This window comes from Octopus bimaculoides, chromosome 4 (assembly GCF_046866305.1).
Source record: "Octopus bimaculoides isolate indiv1 chromosome 4, ASM4686630v1, whole genome shotgun sequence".
NCBI lineage: Eukaryota > Metazoa > Mollusca > Cephalopoda > Octopoda > Octopodidae > Octopus > Octopus bimaculoides.
Window position 1 is genome coordinate 96,387,791 of NC_142931.1, and position 21,428 is coordinate 96,409,218.

The 21,428-nt window shown below is 35.0% G+C and overlaps 2 protein-coding genes across 4 annotated transcripts in view; one reads left to right on the forward strand and one right to left on the reverse strand.

The window, feature by feature from the left end:
* The window catches only part of LOC149136152 (uncharacterized), an 80,633-nt gene extending 73,705 nt beyond the window's left edge, over nt 1–6,928 (forward strand). For both annotated transcript variants that reach the window (XR_016241613.1, XM_089351059.1), the window contains exon 5: nt 3,253–6,928. The gene's annotated coding sequence lies outside the window, so the exon portion shown is untranslated. The remainder of the gene's footprint in view (nt 1–3,252) is intronic.
* LOC106880551 (uncharacterized) overlaps nt 1–21,428 on the reverse strand; it is a 101,229-nt gene that overhangs the window by 24,690 nt on the left and 55,111 nt on the right. The window lies entirely within an intron of this gene.

Here is a 21,428-nt window from a genome sequence, read left to right on the forward strand (position 1 = left end):
TTCCAGGGTGAAAAACTAGAGGTAGTCGATAGCTTCCGCTATCTGGGCGACCAAGTTAGTAGTGGGGGTGGGTGCGCTGAAAGTGTAGCTGCTAGAATAAGAATAGCCTGGGCAAAGTTTAGAGAGCTCTTACCCCTGCTGGCGACAAAGGGACCCTCACTCAGAGTAAAAGGCAGACTGTATGACGCATGCGTACGAACAGCCATGCTACATGGCAGTGAAACATGGGCTGTAACTGCTGAGGACATACGTAAGCTCGCAAGAAATGAAGCCAGTATGCTCCGTTGGATGTGTAATGTCAATGTGAATACCCGTCAGAGTGTAAGTATCTTGAGAGAAAAGCTGAACATTAGAAGCATCAGTTGTGGTGTGCAAGAGAGACGATTGCGCTGGTATGGACATGTGGTGAGAATGGATGAGGATAGCTGCGTGAAAAAGTGCCACACCCTAACAGTTGAGGGAACCCGTGGAAGAGGTAGGCCCAGGAAGACCTGGACTGAGGTGGTGAGGCAAGACCTTCGTACATTGGGCCTCACCGAGGCGATGACTACTGACCGAGACCTTTGGAAATGTGCTGTGCGTGAGAAGACCCGGCAAGCCAAGTAAGATCGTTGCCAGTGCCCCTGGACTGGCTCTTGTGCGGGTGGCACATGAGATGCACCATTTTGAGCGTGGCCGTTGCCAGTACCGCCTGACTGGCTCCCGTAGGATTTTCGAGTGAGATCGTTGCCAGTGCCCCTGGACTGGCTTGTGCGGGTGGCACATAAAAGACACCATTTCGAGCGTGACCGTTTTCGTGCGGGTGACACGTAAAAGCACCCACTACACTCTCTGAGTGGTTGGCGTTAGGAAGGGCATCCAGCTGTAGAAACTCTGCCAAATTAGATTGGAGCCTGGTGTTGCCATCCGGTTTCACCAGTCCTCAGTCAAATCGTCCAACCCATGCTAGCATGGAAAGCGGACGTTAAACGACGATGATGATGATGATGATATATATACACACACACACACACACACACACACACACACACATATATATATATATATATATATATATATATATAAACAATTGCAGCGTGGAAGGTATTTATAAGCCATTTAAAATAACACACAAAATCCGTTACATTCACTTCAACATTTAAATTTAATTTGTCAAAATATTTTCGTCGCTTTGAGACCGCGACCTGTTCACTGACAAAATTCTGTGCTGCATCTCTGAATTTTGTCAGTGAACAGGTCGCGGTCTCAAAGCGATGAAAATATTTTGACAAATTAAATTTAAATGTTGAAGTGAATCTAACAGATTTTGTGTGTTATTTTAAATGGCTTATAAACACCTTCCACGCTGCAATTGTTTTCGTTCCAGCACACGATCTCAGATCAGGTCACTTGCTATGCAAGTGCATCTCCGTAATATATATATATATATGCACATGTATATTTGTTTACATGTTTATGGGTGTCCATAGTTATATGTTTATAGTGATATGCTTTGTAAGCATATGTCTATGTAGTTTCTCTTTGTGTGTGTGTGTGTGTGTGTGTGTGTGTGTGTGTGTGTGCGTGCGCATGGACTAGTGTATCCATGTGTGTACATATACAAGTAACTACTCCCAACTACTTTGTCTTTATTCTTTTTCCCTTTTTTCCTTTTACCTGTTCCTCCTTTCACCACCTGATATGAGCGTTTATGACTCATTTACTATCCTTAGCAATATATATCCCAGCTTTTGGTATGCTGACTGCCCATTATTGACGCCATGTATAATTAATGAGATGCAGTCATTACTGCAGCTACTACAATAATTTGAGTATGCTGATGATGAAATGAAACTACACCCTATCTCACTAAGGTGAATAAGGCACACCATTGGTTCTTTACCAATTCTAATCTTCACTCCCATTTTTTCCATTCTTTCCAGTAGCCTTGCTTCCTTGAGCATTCTCCATTATCTTCAACTAAACAGTTGTATGTATCTGATGAAAAAGTACACTGAATAGTGTTATATACATATAAAAAGGGGAGTTGACGAGAACAATATAATAAAGCTGTAGATAGATGAGAATAGGGAGATGATATGAAATGTTTGGGAGTGAGTTGTACAGTGACAGAAATGTAAGTCAGAAGCACATGGGGTAGATAAGGTGACAAAAAAGCGGGGTATGTGGGTCACTGGTAGATATGAGGGTGGTCAGTGAAAATAAAGAGGTAAGAGAAGATGCTGGGAGTGTGGAATGGGTATCAAGGAGAGGGATAACTAGTAGCATGAAAATTGGGACGGAATATGTGCAGTTCTGATCTCATATTACAACAGCTGTGAAATAGTGCCAGGATTAAAGGGGCAAAAGAAGGATGGGTGTTATGAAAATGATTTCTTGGGAAAGCTTGACAGGTGCAGGGGCATAGACATAAACGATATGCTTTTAGGGTATAATTTTTGCTGAGATGGGTGGGTCTTCTCAAATATGGCAAATCACCAATCAAGTAGGTCCTTTGTCATCCATTCTGGGAGACTGAAGGTCAGCCTTCACTACTTTGAGCCATGTCTTCCTGGATCATCCTCTTCTACAAGTATCATCATCTATATTTAATGATCAGCACTCCTTTATGCAGCTGTCATCATTCATACACATCACATGACCATACCTGTACAGAACTTCTTTCTTGAACACTACAGCTGATAACTCTTATACCCACTTTTTTCTCAACACATTTGCATGCTGATGAACAACCACACTGATGTTGCACAAGCAGCCGAGCAGGCTAGCTTCATTTCTTTCAAGCCTTTACATGTCTTTTGCATTCACAGCCCACATTTCACTATCATTTAGCATTGCTGTTGTACACAAGCATCATACAGTTTGCCTTTTACTCTGGGAGTTAAGAACATCCATGCTTTCACAACATCCTCTTCTACTACTAATTAGGTTACCTAGGCAACAGATGCTATCTCCTACCTCAAAGGATCCTCCTGAGCATATGAGAAAATCTATTTCCTGTACATTCTAAGTGTTTATTTTTCTTGTAGTTTTGCCCCTCACAAAAACTACTTTCTCAACTAACCTTTTTGTGTTTTAACTGCACTTATGTGTCCACAATCTGCATTGGGTACTCAATATGGAATTTCTACCAACACCTTTCCTACATATCAAACAGGATCATTTTCCAGAAGGGATTAGTGGTTTGCTTATTTTCCTGATTACTAGAACTTTGGTTGTTGCTAAGTTAACTTTAATGCCCTTTGATTTCAGGTTTTGCTTCCACACTTGGAATTTCATTTGTAATTCTACTACAGATTCACATATAAGAACAACACCATTGGTATAGAGGAGCTTCCATAAGCAACCAGTTTTATAGCCCTCAGTTATGGCCTAGAAGACTGTGGTAAAAAGGAGGGAACTGAAAATCAAACTCTTGTGATCCCCTACCTGAACACTAAATACATTGCCAACTCTCACCTTAATGACAACAACCCTGTACATGGCTTGGATGGCTCTCACAATCACTTATCTACTCTTAGCTTCTGCAGTGACCACCAGATGAATCATCATCATCATTGTTTAACGTCCGCTTTCCATGCTAGCATGGGTTGTACGATTTGACTGAGGACTGGTGAAACCGGATGGCAACACCAGGCTCCAATCTGATTTGGCAGAGTTTCTACAGCTGGATGCCCTTCCTAACGTCAACCACTCAGAGAGTGTAGTGGGTGCTTTTACGTGTCACCCGCATGAAGACCAGTCAGGCGGTACTGGCATGGGAATATATATATATATATATATATATATATATATATATATACTTGTGTAAAAGTAGAATTTTTTAGACCATTTTTTCAGGTCAAATTTATGAGATCGACTATTACATGGATATTACTTTTGAGGGACTGAAATTCAAGCTAGAATCTGAAGTACCATATCAGCAGCAAAAGCCCAACTGATTTCTAAGTGATTAAAAACAACACAACGAATTACAATATTAGCACCAATTCTATGCATCAAAACACATGTCCTAATAAATAACAAAACCAATAAACAAGGCCACATAGCTCTTATGTGTAGTTACCAGTAAATGTCCATTATGTGGTGTAGAGCTGTTAATCTGGAGCAGGGATTCCCAAAATGTGTTCCGCAAAACCCCAGGGTGCCCTGAAAGTTATCAGGAGTTCCATGTTTTTAAAAATAATGTCGAACGATTCTGTGGCAAAAAAAGTTTGGTGATCACTGATCTAGCGATTAACTAAGTGTTTTTAGGTTTACGGAAGTCATGCCTCTGTACGAATTCATACAGTAATGTTTGCTGTTGTTCATCGATAGTGCATGTAAACAGATGAGTGTATCACACATGTGCTTATTGTATTTGGAGATGAGGAAAATATAAAGGTTATGTGGAAACCACTGATCTAGTGATTAATTGAATGCTTTTAGGCTTACCAAAGTCATGCCTTTGTACAGATTCAAACAGTGGCATTTGCCAGTGTTCACCAATAGTGCTGTCTGTGAAACATGTTTCTCACCATGTAAACAAGTGTATGATGCATGTGTTTATTGTGCTTCAAGATGTATGCAGGCTTGCAGCATATCCTCTGCATACATTTTAGTAATGGTAATGTGGCACCCATCAACAGATGTGTAGTGCTCACTATTAAATGGTATTTTACTATAAGCACTAAGCATTCCATTATAAGCACCAAGCATTCCACCTATAGAGCAGGCTACAGTAAGGTAGCCACACAATTTTGTAACAGTGCTATTTCTACGTACAAGATAATATGGTACCTTGGCCCACAAATGTCCTGTTGTTCATGAAATACTAGGGTTGACTTTTATACAGAGTCTATAGATAAATTCTCAGTTTTTTAGCCCAAAATAGGGGGGGGTCAACTTTTACATGATATCAAGTATATATATATATATATATATATATATATAGATAGATAGATAGATAGATAGATATAGATATAGATATATATACACACACAAAATAAGGGGGTTTAGTTCACAGGTGATCTAAATGACTAGGTATGCTAGGTAAATGCTGTAATGCAGTGGTTCCCAAAGTTTTTAGAGACGCAACCCACTATTTATGATACCAGTTTATGGTGACCCACTTAACTACTGGGTAAAAACATTAATGAAAGAAACAAATTTATTTCAGATTACATTTTCATTGAGGCCTGTGAGAAGGATGAGCCTGTTTCTTGCTACGCTCAATAATAGAATTAACATCAGGTTCAATGCATGATAGTTTCAGGTATTAACTCTAATACAAAACCTCGAAGCAGTAACTGTTATTGGCTCAATCAGTACTGTACTGCGCCTAGAGACTTTTCCTTTTTACGATTATGTACGAATAAATAACTTGAGAAAATGATCACCTCTGATTTGTTAAGTTCGTGAAAAAAGCCTACTGCTTGATAAAACAACCAGTCTGCTATTGAAAACACGAGTCTTGAACTATCTTGATAGACAGCAGTTAATCAAAGCTAATGTGTAATTTTATAACTTTTTGCGACCCACTAGGATTTCATTCGCGACCCATCAGTGGGTCACAACTCATAGTTTGGGAACCACTGCTGAAATGGATTACTAGGGCTCCAAGGTTACAGCCAAGGCAGTAAATATGGAGTCATTGCAGATTTCCGATATAGTGGATATATAATTGTTAAAGAAGACAACGAACATCTCAAGTCATATACATTATTATTATTATTAGAAAAAAGATTCAAAATCTTGCAGCTGTTTCTGAGATATCCCAGAGTATGGGATATTCCATCATCGGAGACAAATAGGGAAAATGAGAAGGGTATGGATTAATAAAATGACAACACAGAGGATAGGAGTAAAGGAATAAGATGAAGAAAGAGAAGGAAAAAAAAAAGCATAAAAGTTCACAGTTCAACTTTCCGATCTTGTAGAAATAAGCACATTTACACTATCAGGACTTTAACCCACATGAATTTATGCAAGATTGCACCTATATTTCTACAAGATCGGAAAATTGAACTGTGAACTTTTAAGCTTCTTTTTTTCTTCTCTTTCTTCATCTCCTTATTCCTTTACTTCTGTCCTCTATGTCTCATTTTCCCTGTTTGTCTTTGATGACGGAATATCCCAGAAACAGCTGTAAGATTTGAATCTTTTTTCCAATAATAATAATGTATATGACTTGAGATGTTTGCCTTACCTTTACATTTGTTGTCCTTTTTAGCAATTACACATGTATATAAAAATATATATATGTATATAGGCACAGGTGTGGGTCTGTGGTAAGAAGCTTGCTTCCCAACCACATGGTTCCAGGTTCAGTCCGACTGCATGACACCTTGGCCAACCAAAACCTTTTGAGTAGACAGAATCTGAAAGAAGCCCATCATATATGTGTGTATTTGTGTGTGTGAGTTTGTGTTCGTCCCCCTGCCATTACTTGACAGATGATGCTGGTGTATTTATGTTCCCATAACTTAACAGTTCAGCATAAAAGACCTATAGAATAAGTACTATGTTTACAAAGAATAAATCCTGGGGTTGATTTCTTCAACTAAAACCTTTTAAGGTGATACTCCAGCATGGCTACAGTGAAATGACTGAAACAAATAAAAGAATAAAAGAACATGTACATGATGATTTGTTTTTCTGATCTCTTGAGTTGCTGTACCTATTTGCCTTTTAATCAATTTCCTTTGGAATTCCTTTGCATATGTTTTGTTTTTAGCTGCCATATCATAGAATTTTATGTTTGTGACTGCTGATACATGATGCTAAGTATTAAAGACTACATAAAATCAAGTAGTATATTACAAAGATGCCAAATATATTTAATTCTTGAAATGTCAGACATGGATTTAGGAACACCACTGCTTCAAACAAACTGTAAAAAGTTTTTAAAAAATATGCAAAACCTAAAATAAAAAATAAAAAATTTGAATATAGTTGTGTTTTTAATCAGTGTGTATGTGCGCGCAGACTCATTTATGTAAAGACAGAACAGCCATAGCAATTCTTTTCTTAAATTAGAAGTATTTTTAATTCCATATTTTTTATTTAAGAAAAATAATGCTCTGGCCTTTACTGTTCTATAAAATGCTTGAATGAAAGATCTCCATTTCCGAAAAGCTTCAATGATTGCAAATGCTTTCTTCTTTCCAATTTAGTCAGAGAGAGAAAGCTGATGATCTTCTATTCTTTTCAGGATCTCTGAAGTAGGTGAGAAGAAGAGAGGACGTTATAGTCAAAAAGGAGACTTAGCCTGAAAGTTTATCCGAAGAATTATATCTTTTATCATTTGGTGTGGCTAGATATGATGTGGCAGCATCTGCCTTTAAAATGGAAAATAACTTTTGAGAGCCCTTACATCCAACTGAAATAATTTTTCTTATGAAATCAAGAAAGGTTAACTTTGTACAAGTAATTTTTAACTTATTTAACATTGTAAGCAAACTGAGGAAATATGGTTGGTATATGAAAATCCATCAAATGCTTAAACCTCTCAGGGTCAGATTGCTTGCTACAATTTTCAATGGTATGACTTAAGTAAAGCAGTTTCCTTAGCACCAATACATGTCATAACTGAAATAATTTTAAAAAACAATCAGATTTGAATTATGTTCCTCTTGTATCACATCATCAATTATTATCTCATCAAGATAAAGAGGTACTTCCTTGGTTTATACTTCTCAATTTTTGGGACTACATTTGTGAGACCAATGCACAATCAACAAAATTGGTAAAGATTCTCATAAGCATTAAATGTAGTAAGGACTTTATCTTCAATTTTGAATTTATATTTGATAACATGCTGATTTCATGTTTATATCATATCTTGTGTAACTAAATACAAAATGTGTGAAATTTGACTGGTGACTGCCGTTGCTGCTGCCATCTGCGGTTGTTTTCAGCTTAAGAGGCAGAGAAATAGGGTTTGCTAAGAAATAGAAGAGGGGGAGAAATTTCCCTCAAGGGGAGAGAAATGTTGAGAGAGAGAGATTTTATTTTTATTTTTTATATACTTATTTTATTATGTGAGTAAATATTTCTATACAATTCATTCTTATTTTTTATGTTTTGGCTGTCCTAGTAGCTGCATGTATTAAAAATGTTGATGATATTTGAGGATAGATAGGTATTAAGTTGGGGGAATCTATCGCCAATTTGGGCATAATCTATTGCCAATCATAGTTTGTTAGTTCCTGTGACAAGAACTTGTGCATTTCATGGAAAATGTGAAGGCTCAATTAAACCTTCTTTTAATAGGTGATTGACTTCCATATAGATGATTTCAAAATCTGTTGAAAATAGTTTGCATGATTTAATACACTTTGGTTGATAAGAAAATTAGAAAATATGGAAAGTGGGTCAATCTTCATTACTGAAAAAAAGAAAATAGTACAGCATTAATGTGTAAGATATCATAAATAGTAGTTTTGGTCATTCTCTTCTAGGATCCATCTTTATTGGTTGGTAATGAGCTAAGAAACTCATTTTTACAATTAGTTGTGTCTCAGATATAAACTACCATCTGTTGTACATTTTAATTTTGACATTGGATTCGTATTCTGATATCAATGTAATCATATATAGTAAAAGGAGAATAGTCCTCAAACTTCATAGTAGACTAATGATAAATTACATAAAGTTGCAATGAAGCAACCGATTCCTTTGCAATAAAACTGTTTGTTGATCCAAAATCAGTCAAGGTACAAAGAGAATTTCTATAATTTATTTTGATTGTTTCAGATGTTGATAATGTAGCTGATTGAGAGGCTGCACAAAATAAAGTCATTTCATCATCTTGGTTCCGATCCAATGCTGTTTATCCTACAAAGTGAATAAGATTTCTTTGGATGAAGATGAAGACCAAAGACTTGGCGTGGAATTGTATGAGAAATATTTCACTGATCATATCTGAATTGACTTATCAAAATGTGTTAGTTTCTGGTACCTAAATCTGCCTCTGACATGCGACATTTGGTGAATGAGGGGGCTTGACTTTGCTCCCCTCATCAGTGTTTTTTGCCTAGAAGTAGGTTCATCCAGAACTCAGAAGAGGATCTAGTTTTGTTTTGAAAAATCCTACATCCATGCCATGCAGGTATCTCAGGCTTTGTGGGAGGATATTGAAGAGCTGTGGGACTTTGAAGCCCAAGCTGGTTCTCTATCCTGGTGGCAATGTTGGGACCTTTGGTAGCATGCAGTAGCATCCTATCCAGCTGTTTGTGTAAGTGACAATGCCAAAGGTTGGAACAAGCTTTTCTAGGATTTTCCAGACGCATATTATTGCATATCTTGCCCGCCTTTGCTCCACGGAGTAGAAACTTAACTCTTTCAGTCTCTCCTAGTAGCTGATATATCGCATCGTATTGATCTTCCTTGTATAGCTTCGCTGGATAGCCTCAAGTGCCATCATTAATTTTACACTGTTTGGTGACCACACTTGGGAGCAGTAATCCAGATGGCTGAGAATGAAAGTCCTCCAGATAACCATCATGGCTTCCTTTTCTCTTGTTTCAAAAGTTCAAAGGATCCACCCATCCAGATGTCTGCATTTTATTGCCAACTTAGTAATGTGCACCTGTGAAGATGCATCATTACTCATGTCGATGCCCAGGTCATGCACTGATTTTGATTCAGGGATCGGAATCCCTCCTGGGCCAATGTATTTTATCTGCTTTTCTTTGAGCTTCTTATGTTGGAAGCGTAGGACTTTGAATGTTCTAGCATTAAACTGCATGTTATTTTCCTCAGTGCACCTGCATATTGCATCCAACTGACGTTGCAGATGCACAATGTTTCCAGGGTTCTGAATCTTCTGAAAGACTTTTATATTATCTGCATAGTTAGCAAGGGTAGGTACCTGAGCAGGTGAGAGCATGTCAGAGAGAGCCACTATGAATAACAGTGGCTACAGGACAGTGCCCTGTGGAACACCACTCATTATTTGTGTTTTCTTGGAGGTGGCCCCATTGACCACCACTACCTGACTTATATCTTTTAGAAAGTCATGTAGCCATTCTTTAAGTTTTCCAAATATGCCAAGATTTCGGAGCTTGTGATAAATCATACCATGGTCGACTTTGTCAAATCTTTTGCAAAGTCGAAGTATGTCAATCACGCCCACATTTGAGTTACTGAGCAGCTGCTTTAGCACCCAGTTGTAATGCTGCAACAGCTGTGTCAGGCAGCTTCTACCTGGTCAAAAACCATGCTGGGTGTCAGTCAGCAAGTCATTCTCTTCAAAGAATGCAATTAATTTCCTTCCAACTATTCATTCTATGACTTTGCTGATGTGTGAGGTCAGAGAGATAGGCCTATAGTTTTTAGCATCTACTCTGCTTCCTCTTTTATGGGTACAGCATATTATTCCCTCCTTTAGTTTGTCCAGGAGCTTACCATTTGTGAGGAAGCTCTGAAAAAATAGCTGCAATGGTTTTGTAAGGACTTGTTTGCTTGACTTGAGGAGGATTACTAGGAATCCCTCAGGGCCAGCAGCTGAGTTTGTGTCTATATAATCTATTGCTAGCATTACATTGTTTTCTTTGATGTTGATGTAATCAACTCTTACAGCCTCCCATTCAACTTCTGTAGTAGTAAAGAATTTCACAGGTTTGTGCATATAAATTTCTAATCTATGATCTGTAGTATTTCAGTCTTTGAAGTTATTATTCATTCTGCAAATTTTAGTTTGTTGATCCCATGCCAAAAACTTCAGGTTTTTGTCAGTAGGGATAAAAATGAAGATTGTCCTTGCTCCCCACTATGGGGCCCCAACATATATAAGTGACTGTGAAAAACTGTCCTTCTCTAATTCCAAAGCAGTAACTTTCAAAGTCAGATATTGGGACTTATTAATGGACATCGCAAAAGACAGATGTATTGTTAATTAGAAGTTGTTTGAATTGGAAGGGCATATTGGAAGATATTAAAGGTAAGCAAGGAATAAAAACATCTTCGTCTTTTCCACAGAAAGAACTTATTGTGGACTCTGACATTTCTCATTAATTTCTTCACAAGTCTTGTGTCATTGCACAGTTTTGTTTGAGGAAAGTTCTGTAGAGGCATGATTGGAGTGCCTATTTTCAATGAAAAGTAATGAGGAAGAGCTCCTTGTGTCTCAAGTGAGTTTAAGAAGTCAAAGGGGTAATTGACAATTTCCGAGTCATCAACAACAGAGTTTATAGATTTGTAAGTATGTTCATTTCCTGGTAAAACATTCTCAAGTCTTTTGTTTATTTAGTTATCTCCCTTAGAGTGGTAATTTATTTGGGAACTGTGACATCTACATTTTGGAAAAGGGCCACTAGCTCCCTTCAGGACAACTTCCATTGTCTTCGGTGTAAAATTTTACACAACACTTAGCTTTTAGTTTTTATATAGATGGTGTAGCCTTTCTTGCTAGAGATGGTCTGACAGACACACACACACAAACAAATTTTCATCTTTATTATATATATGATAACTATAAATTAAATACTTATTCTAATAATAATAATAAGGACCAGGATATAATTAATTGTACATGTAGAGATAAGACCAAATGTAAATTTAATAATAAATGTGATTTGAAGGATGTGGTGTATAAATGTATAGTAACTTTAATGGACGGGAATAAATTTAATGGTTATAATTTCAATAAGATTTACATACGATCGACTTTGAATAAAATTAAATTACGTGTGGCTCAACACATGAAATCCTTTAAGGATAGAAATTTGATTAATTCTACTGGCCTTAGTAAATATATTTGGGAATTAAAATCTAAAAATATTAAGTACATTTTAAATTGGGAGGCAGTTTGTAAGGCGAAATCTTATCGTATAGGTAGTAATTTTTGTAAGTTGTATACTAATGAATTTAAGGAGATATTATTAAATAATAATAATACTTTGATTAACTCCCTTGATGAACGGAAAATTAAATGTAGACATAAATTAAATTGTTTATATAATAAGTTTAGCTAACTGTGTATATATATATATATATATATATATATATATATATGTGTATATGCGTGTGCATGTATGTATATATGTATGTATATATGTATGTATATATATATATATATATATATATATATATATATATAAGTATATTTAAGAATTTAAGGATTGGAGAAAACACATGTTATAATTGCATACTTTATTCCTACATATGTTTCAAAGGATTACAACCTGTGTGATCCATAGGGATCTTTGATATTAAAATTGTAACCTTCTCATCAGGGAAACCATGGGAATCATCTTAAACGTAAGACATTATGACCGATTATGAAAACAATAGATGGATAAGGTTATGACTTGATTCATTTGAAAAAAACCGTTAGAGAATTGGACGCTGCCGGATAGTGGGTTGGACAACACATACCAATCAATGTGTAAGAGCGTACATGTATACATACATACACAGACACACACATATATATACATGCATACTGATACACACACACACACACACATACATGCATATATTCGCATATATGCATACATACACATGTGCCCCCGTATATACATATGTATACATATATATACACATATATATACACACACACACATATATATACATATACATACACACCTGTATATATACACACACTCATACGTCCACATTTATACATATGCACATACGTACCTACGCATATACAAATATACACATGTGTGCGTGTCCCCATATACACACATGTATCCATCTACATATACTTACATGTATAGATAGAAATATATTCATGCACATACACATAGCTATACATCTACGCCTATTACCTAATCAAATAAACAGATTCGTATATACATATACATACATGAATACATACGCAAACACACGTATGCACGTACATACATACATACAAATATACATATATACATATATATATACACACATATATATATGTGTACATATAAAAGAAAAATAACTCAAGTGTTTTATATATACATACACACACCCACATACATACAGAACTTAATAACGTATATATATATGGTTTTATACAAATACATACACAATTATACATGCTCACATATACGTAGATTTGTACACATATACACACACACACACACATATATATATATAAAAATATATGTATATATATATATATATATATATATATATATATATATATATATACTTACAAACATACATGCACCCCCCTCACACATACATACACATACATACATATATACATACACATACACACACATACAGATACATACACAGACACACACACATATATATATATACACACACACACACATACATATACACACACACATATACATATATATATATATATATATATATATATATATATATATATATATATACATATATATATACATATACGTACATACACATGCGTGCGTGCATATACACATGCATACACATGTGGACACGCACACTCACATAAACTTGTATACGCAATCATATACACACATTTATATTTACACATACATAAACATCTAAACGTTAACTTATATTTAAAAAAAAAATAAAAATAAAGATAAAAAGTACATCTACACAAATATGCTCCCATACTTATTCACAAGTACATTCATATTTGAACATATAAACAAACCTATGTTTTAATAAATACATTTTTACACAAAAATATCCATACATCCAAAAAATCATACGTAAATGCATATTTATATATTTTAAAAAAACAATATTGATGAGAGTCAGAACAAGGGTAAGAGTGAAATTATAAATGATAATGCGTATATGTATACAGAAAAATCAGTTAAAACACTTCTATTTTATGCAAAACCCTAAATATGTATACACAGACACACATACACACACACACACACACATATATATATATATATATATACATATATATATATACACACATATATCCACATATACACACATATATATATATATATACACATATATATACATACATATACATACATACATACATACATACATACATACATACATACATACATATATATATATATATATATATATATATATATATATATATATATATATATATATATATATATAGATACATACATACACACACATGTACACACATACATACATACATACACATTATCTCTCACAGATACATGCGTGTATATAAAAAAATACCCATACCGGTATGTTCATACGTACATAAATTTAGTATGTTGTGGTTGTTACAATGGTTTATCAAGATTTAAAATATACTCTAATTAAGGTTAATAAATTACGAAAATATAGATAAATAATTGGAATCGTAAGTAGTTTTAATCTTCTAACATTTGAGGGAAAAACTAATGTGATTTATTAGAATTATTTTAAGTATTTACTTATTACGGGTACATATGATAGCGTTTTATAAAAACCTTTATTTTTATTTTTATTTAAATGCAGAATATGTATGTTTTTGCCAATTTTTGCATTTGTAAGAATATTCAATGACATTATTAACTAGACAATTCTTTGAAAATAAAATAAAAAGAAATTCTGTTACACATAAATCACAGAATTTTCCACCCTTTTCATATGGCTTAGAAATAGAAAGAATAAGCCAGTCTAGTTTAAATTTAATGTTATTATCTTTTAGATCCCAAATTAGTTTGCTAAGGCTCGTGGTATTACGTTTGCTTCTATCTCTAAAGGATGAAAAATGGTTAGAAATTCTAATGGATAAAGGTGTAGAGGAAGAACCTACGTAAAAGTAATTATTTTTGGGGGTACTAACTTGACATTGGTAGATAGCGTTTTTGAGTCTCACATTTTCACTTAAAAAACTGATTCTTTTGGAATTGACTTCTGAAATAATGATTTTGTTGTTATGACTATTACTATTATGTGTCGTGTTATTAATATTGTTCCCTATATTATTATTTTTATTGTTATTATTGTTATTTTGGTAAGGGTTAATAACGTTTGGTCCAATGATATTACTGTTTGAACTCTCTAGTGGATGCAAAAGCCTCATATTGTGTGCAGATATTATCTGCGAAATGTTCTTCATGTTAGAGAAACCGAATCTAACTTTGTGTGTATTTATGACTTGGGAGTAATGAGAGTGTTTAGGAAAGTTTTGGAACTGGGATACCAAGTTTGTTTTTACATTATTACTGTAAGGAAGAACTACCCAGACATATTTATTAGGTTCTGGTTTAGAATGTTTACCGGTATTGTTTATAAATAGTCTTCGTTTATTGTTATCATTGGGACAAGGTTTTATTTGACTTTTATTTCCCTTATTTCGTGGAAGGATGTTAATCTTGTTGCTATCGTTAGGTAATTTATGGTTGTGGTTATCTTCGTATTTATTGTTATTATTTGAATTAAAAGCTTTATCATTATAATTATTGCTATTAAGAATATTATTATTAGTATTGTTATTACTCATATCGGTTTCATAATTAGAATCTATATAATTAACCTTCTCTCTGTAACCTGCTTTTGATAAAGCAAAGTTGTAAAATTCAGCCTCCTTATTGAAAATGCATTCGTTCGTAGAAAGATTGGATAGTCTAAGAGAAATATTTTTGACCAAATTTCTCGTTACTGAGTTTGGATGATTGCTGGATTTACCGATATATTTTAGGTTAGTGGAGGGTTTATGATACGGGAAAAATGTTTTAGTGTGTAGATCTAAAGTGACGTCCAAGAAGTTAGCTATAGATGTTTCATCTTCAAATACTATACTAAAGCCCATTCTGCCAAAAAACCTAGCTAATTTATTTTTAACTTTTTGTATTTTTTGATTTGTGGTGTTCTCTGTCTTCTAGTTCGTATAGAATGAATGTGCATATTAAGTCAGCAATTTGAGCTGAATCGGAACTACCCATCGGAACGTTGAATCCTTCTGGTGTGTCCTTGCGTATCCATAGTTTTTTATTAAACTTAATTATAGAATTTCTAGCTGCTTTAATGACTTTAAACTCGTCTCTAGGCATACCCGCCTTCTTGTGAGCAAACTAAAGTGCTTTATTTAAAATAATGGGGTTAATTGAGGGATAGAAATTAGAAATGTCAAATTGGATAAATTTGGCATTGTTTTTGTTGTTAATATTGCGAAACCAGTCAACTACCTGCAAAGAGTTAGACCATAAACTAAGTTTTAATTTGTTAACTAAAGTGGGAATGTATTTATCAAGTATATTTTTACTAAGGATACCAATATCTGATTTGGATGGACAAATCAGGCGTAATTTAGGGTTATTCCAAAAGTTTGTCTTATGGTCTTTTAAAACAAAATAAGGTTGTTTTGGGTTTAAGGGCTCAGTTCTTTTTTGTAAATCATATTCCTCCATAATTTTTTTCACTTCAAGGTTAGCATTCCTAAGTGTTGTTTTACTTGTGATTCGGTAGTTTTTTTCTATTTCTCTTTTTAGGAGATCATTGTAATGTTCCTTAGGTAATCTATACATATTTCCTGTTTTGTCAGACTTGACTAGTAATCCGTTAATGTTATTTATTTCCTTCGTTAAGTTGTTTAGGTATCTGAGGTGGTTATTTCTTAATGGTGATTTCTGAAACTTCACATTTTTCACTATTGACCATAGTTCTTCTTCGAATTGCTTAAGTTTTGGGTTAATTGGTGGGTAGTTCTTAGATTTGAATAATTTTTTAAAATCCAAATATTGGTCCTTGTTTTTTTGTAGGTCATTCTTCTTATCGAAGAAGTATGTTATCCATCTCACTCGGTTTATAAAAGAGTTTGTCTTACTGATAAGCTGCTTAAGGAATGTATTTTTTGGTGGAATGGGTATGTCCTTAAGTGATGCGTTGATGTTGAATAACTCCATATTTGGGATCTATTAAGGTAGCAGGTTTAATTATGGACCTGTTCAAAATATATAATTATGTGTATTTCTTCTATCTTAATGAATAAAAATTCTTCTGATAGAATAAATGGGTTAATAGAAACCAATGTAGCAAAGAACACAAAATAACTGTGGTTAGCTCCTGTTTTTAAGGCAGGAACTCCTTGAAATTTTGGGTATTTGAGTATATTTAAGAATTTAAGGATTGGAGAAAACGCATGTTATAATTGCATACTTTATTCTTACATATGTTTCAAAGGATTACAACCTGTGTGATCCATAGGGATCTTTGATATTAAAATTGTAACCTTCTCATCAGGGAAAGCATGGTAATCATCTTAAACGTCCAATTCTCTAACGGTTTTTTTCAAATGAATCAAGTCATAACCCTATCCATCTATTGTTTTCATAATCGGTCATAATGTCTTACGTTTAAGATGATTCCCATGCTTTCCCTGATGAGAAGGTTACAATTTTAATATCAAAGATCCCTATGGATCACACAGGTTGTAATCCTTTGAAACATATGTAGGAATAAAGTATGCAATTATAACATGCGTTTTCTCCAATCCTTAAATTCTTAAATATACTCAAATACCCAAAATTTCAAGGAGTTCCTGCCTTAAAAACAGGAGCTAACCACAGTTATTTTGTGTTCTTTGCTACATTGGTTTCTATTAACCCATTTATTCTATCAGAAGAATTTTTATTCATTAAGATAGAAGAAATACACATAATTATATATATATATATATATATATATATATATATATATATGTATGTATATATGGGAGAATGTACGAAAAAAAACAACAACAGACGAGGACAGGTGGTGTAAACAACAAAAGGATGTATTAGTTTGACGCTCGGGAATACAGAAAGTCTCTAACGTTTCAAGCTACGCTCTTCAACAGAAAGAATACGGAGAAAACAAGGAGAAAGATGATAAAGGTAATAAAGGAGGTTTACATAAGTGGAAAAGTTCAGAAATCCTATTTTACTAATTGTAGTAGTTATAATTTGTAATTATTAAGTGTCTATTAATTAGTACAATAATATTTTTAGTGAATATTATAAATTAATAATTAAATGATACCATGATTTTTATAAAATAAATAATATAAATATTTTAATTAATTTATTTAATGTAAATATATTAATTTATAGTATTTTAGCTTCTTTGATATATATTATATAATTTATGTATTTTAGTTCTAATTTATTTGACTCTAAAATTATTTAGATTTTAAAATTTCCAAGAAATGTTTATAATACAGTTAATTTTTTATTATGATTAAATCTAAAGTACATTTTGATTTTATAAATAAAACTTACATACATGTTTATATACCTTTGTTCTATTTCTTTTCTTTACGCTATATTTTCACGCGACTTAATTCTAATAAACGCTAAGTTAATAGTATAACGTTTAAAATTTTAGTTTAAACTAAAGCTTCGATAAGATAAGTATTGCATTTATTTTCAGTAATATTGTTAAATGTTTTTCTTTTATTTATTGGTAAAATAAGTATTTTTATATAAATTCATTTGATATTTATTGTTAGTCGATATATATACATTCATTTTATTATTATTATTATTATTATTGTATTTTGACCCGAAGATTAGCTATATTTTTGAATAGAATTGATTTTCGATCAATTTATTTTCAATCGATTTGAATCGATTTGATTTTATTTTATTTTCTATTTGAAAATGTGGTTATGAAACGTGTGTAGTCATTTTATTATTTTAATATTTAATACTTTGTACTTTTTTGATTTTTATAATAGGTCTTTTTGTAATTGTGGATTTTCATGGATGAATTCAATAATTGTGTTTTTTTTTCTCTAAATTATATATGATATATATATATATATATTCTTTTATTTGTTTCAGTCATCTGACTGCGGCCGTGCTGGAACACCATCTTTATTCAAACAAATCGACCTTAGGACTTATTCTTTGTAAGCCTAGTACTTATTCTATCAGTCTCTTTTGCTGAACAGCTAAGGTACAGGGATGTAAACACACCAACATCGATTGTCAAGCGTTTGTGGGGAGGGAACAAACATGGATACATACACACACACACACACACACACACACACATATATATATATATATATATATATATATATATATATATATATAAATTTAAATAAGAGTTTTGACACTAATAAAATGAACTACAGGATTTATTCTTTCTAAGCCTAGCACTTATTCTATCAGTGTCTTTTGCCGAACCGCTAAGTTATGGAAACGTAAACACAACAACATTGGTTGTGAAGCATTGGTGGAGTACAAATACAGACACACATACACACACAAATATATACATATGACAGTCTTCTTTCAGTTTCCCTGTAATCTACTCACAATATGTATATATATATCATCATCATCATCGTTTAACGTCCGCTTTCCATGCTAGCATGGGTTGGACGATTTGACTGAGGACTGGTGAAACCAGATGGCAACACCAGGCTCCAATCTAATTTGGCAGAGTTTCTACAGCTGGATGCCCTTCCTAACGCCAAACACTCAGAGAGTGTAGTGGGTGCTTTTACGTGTCACCCGCACGAAAACGGCCACGCTCGAAATGGTGTCTTTTATGTGCCACCCGCACAAGCCAGTCCAGGGGCACTGGCAACGATCTCGCTCGAAAATCCTACGGGACCCAGTCAGGCGGTGCTGGCAACGGCCACGCTCAAAATGGTGCATCTCATGTGCCACCCGCACAAGAGCCAGTCCAGGGGCACTGGCAACGATCTTACTTGGCTTGCCGGGTCTTCTCACGCACAGCACATTTCCAAAGGTCTCGGTCAGTAGTCATCGCCTCGGTGAGGCCCAATGTACGAAGGTCTTGCCTCACCACCTCAGCCCAGGTCTTCCTGGGCCTACCTCTTCCACGGGTTCCCTCAACTGTTAGGGAGTGGCACTTTTTCACGCAGCTATCCTCATTCATTCTCATCACATGTCCAAACCAGCGCAATCGTCTCTCTTGCACACCACTACTGATGCTTCTTATGTTCAGCTTTTCTCTCAAGATACTTACACTCTGACGGGTATTCACATTGACATTACACATCCAACGGAGCATACTGGCTTCATTCCTTGCGAGCTTACGCATGTCCTCAGCAGTCACAGCCCATGTTTCACTACCATGTAGCATGGCTGTTCGTACGCATGCGTCATACAGTCTGCCTTTTATTCTGAGTGAGAGTCCCTTTGTCGCCAGCAGGGGTAAGAGCTCTCTAAACTTTGCCCAGGCTATTCTTATTCTAGCAGCTACACTTTCAGCGCACCCACCCCCACTACTAACTTGGTCGCCCAGATAGCGGAAGCTATTGACTACCTCTAGTTTTTCACCCTGGAATGAGATAGAAGTTGTTTGCTGTTTGTCTACAGTCTTTATTGCACCTGAACATCTGTCACAAACAAAAACTAACTTGCTAGTTAACCTGCCTTTGATGTTGCTGCACCTCTTATGTGTCCATAGCTTGCACCGGGTACATCTTATAGAGTTACTACCTACTCCTTTTCTACATACTGAGCAGGGCCATCTACCTGAAGGGGTTTGTGTTTTATCTACCTTCCTACTTATTAGGATTTTGGTTTTAGCTAGGTTGACTCTAAGGCCCTTCAATTCTAGACCTTGCTTCCACATCTGAAACTTCTCCTCTAGTTCTGATAGTGACTCCGCAATTAGGGCAAGGTCATCAGCATAGAGGAGCTCCCAGGGGCAACCTGTCTTGAACTCCTCTGTGATCGCCTGGAGGACTATGATAAATAAGAGGGGGCTGAGGACGGAACCTTGGTGGACCCCTACCTCTACCCGGAATTCATTGCTGTACTCATTTCCAACCCTCACCTTACTGGCAGCATCTCTGTACATGGCTCGCACAGCTCTCACTAACCATTCTTCTATCCCAAGTTTCCTCATTGAAGGGTCTTTAAGCTTCCACACCCTTCTCCTCCAAGCCGGTCTAATTCTGGGCACCCATTTTGCCTTGATCCCAAAGTCGCTAACTACTAATCTATGTTGTGGGGTACATTCTTCGCCGGGGTAGGTTTTGGCATTTATAAGCCACCCTCTTTCCCTATTTCTGGCGAGGATGTAGTCGATTTGGCTAGAGTGTCTGCCGGAGCGGTAGGTGACTAGGTGACTGGCAGGTTTCCTGAAGTTGGTATTGCAGACCATAAGATCGGTTGCATCACAGAACTCCAGCAGTCTGGTTCCCTCCTCGTTGCGGGAACCGAAGCCATAGCCTCCATGTATGCCATGGAAGCCTCCAGCACGACGTCCGACATGACCATTGAAGTCTCCAGCCACAAAGAGAAGGTCCCTGTCACTCGTCGACGAGGTAGTTTGCAAGAGGGTGTCATAGAATTGGTCTTTCAGACCATCTGGTAGCCCCGGTTGAGGTGCATAGGCTGAGATGACAGTAGCTAATCTATGATGAAGCACTAGTCTAATCTTAAGTACTCTGTCACTTAGTCTAACGACCTCGATTACCTTATCCACCCATTTCTCCTCTAGAAGTATTCCTACGCCCCTGACCCCGTCAGTATATATATATACACATACATACAGACATGTACATATATATATATATATATATATATATATATATATCCATAAATTTTTTTATAGTTTTT